A 1,926-nucleotide genomic window follows, 5' to 3' on the forward strand; every position below is an offset into this window, starting at 1 on the left:
TTTGAAGAGGGAACCCTCTTGCACTGCTGGTGGGAATGTAAATTGATACAGCCACTATGGAGAACAGTATGGAGGTTCCTTAAAAAACTAAAAGTAGAATTACCATATGACCCAGCAATCCCACTCCTGGGCATATACCCAGAGAAAACCATAATTCAAAAAGACACATGCACCCCAACGTTCATTGCAGCGCTATTTACAATAGCCAGGTCATGGAAGCAACCTAAATGCCCATCAACAGACGAATGGATAAAGAAGATGTGGTACATGTTTACATTGGAATATTACTCAGCCATAAAAAGGAACAAAACTGGGTCATTTGTAGAGACATGGATGGATCTAGAGACTGCCATACAGAGTGAACTAAGTCAGAAAGAGAAAAACAAATATCGTATATTAACGCATATATGTGGAACCTAGAAAAATGGTACAGATGAACCAGTTTGCAGGGCAGAAAAAGAGACACAGATACAGAGAACAAACGTATGGACACCAAGGGGGGGAAAGTGGCGGCAGGGGGTGGTGGTGGTGGTGGTGGTGGTGGTGTGATGCACTGGGAGACTGAGATTGACATGTATACACTAATATGTATAAAATGGATAACTAATAAGCACCTGCTGTATAAAAAAATAAAATTCAAAAAAAAATGGATGAAAATTAAAAATGAAATTCTATAAGGTCACCTATAACCCCACCATAAATAACTATTATTAACATTCTAGTGTATAACCCCTTTCATATCATATACATGTAAACACATATACTTTTAAAATAAATGGTCATATTATTCATATAAAAAAAACTATAGGAAAATCAATCCAGCTTATTCAACATATAAAATGCAAGTAGAGCAGCCTTTAGATTAAAAGGGATTTAAAGATTTATCAAACAAATATAAAATGTGGACCTTTTCTGGATCCTGATTTGAACAATTTAACTGTTTAAAAAATGAGAGATTAGGGGATATATGAATGCTGACTATTTGTCACTATTAAGGAATTACTGTTCATCTTTTTAAGTGTGATAATAGTATTGTGGTTATGAAATTCTTTTAATCCTTATATTTTAAAGTTACACCTTGAAGTAGTTTTGGATGAAATGAGATGACACCTAGGATTTGCTTCAACGTAATCTTGTATAGGCAGAAGTATCCGGTATAGAGATGAGTAGGTAGAAGTGAGATGAAATAAGATTTTCCATGTTTTGATCCCTAGAAAACCAGGTGACAGTTCATGGGCGTTCATTATACTATTCTACTTTTATGTATGACTGAAAAGCTTAAAAAAATCTTTTTGTTATGGAAAATATCCCACATACAGACATTCTATGTCATGGTCCTTGAACGAGAGATTCACTGCTTCCAAAGCAACTGTCCTAAGTTCTCCTAGAGAACAGTACCAACAGGGAGCCTACATTTAGTAACTTAAGCAAACATATCTCTTGGGCTTCAAGAGGGATGACTTTCTACAAACAAAGATTAGGCCAGAGCCCCTTTTGGACAGAGTCCAGAATAAGAGACAATATCAATACTGACAAATTTAGGGATTCAGGAAATTTTTTTTCCCGACGGGGCAGAATTAGATCCAATTAAACCAGCCAACAACCAACTGACTGTTTTAAATCACCTGTCATCTATAAAGAGCAAATAGCACACTATGTTGCGAAAACAACACACCATATTAAGAATCTATTCTCACCTCTCAGTTTCTTATCAAAGCACCAACAGAGGGCTTCCCTGGTGGCGCAGTGGTTGGGAGTCCGCCTGCCGTTGCAGGGGACGCGGGTTCGTGCCCCGGTCTGGGAGGATCCCACATGCCGCGGAGTGGCTGGGCCCGTGAGCCGTGGCCGCTGGGCCTGCGCATCCGGAGCCTGTGCTCCGCAATGGGAGAGGCCACAGCAGTGAGAGGCCCGCGTACCGCAAAAAAA

At 39.4% G+C, this 1,926-nt stretch overlaps 1 protein-coding gene across 3 annotated transcripts in view; it reads right to left on the reverse strand.

Annotated features, from left to right (window-relative positions):
- TPX2 (TPX2 microtubule nucleation factor) overlaps positions 1 to 1,926 on the reverse strand; it is a 55,965-nt gene that overhangs the window by 5,485 nt on the left and 48,554 nt on the right. The window lies entirely within an intron of this gene.

The sequence above is a fragment of the Lipotes vexillifer genome, unplaced genomic scaffold (genome assembly GCF_000442215.2).
Source record: "Lipotes vexillifer unplaced genomic scaffold, Lipotes_vexillifer_v1.1 scaffold75, whole genome shotgun sequence".
NCBI lineage: Eukaryota > Metazoa > Chordata > Mammalia > Artiodactyla > Lipotidae > Lipotes > Lipotes vexillifer.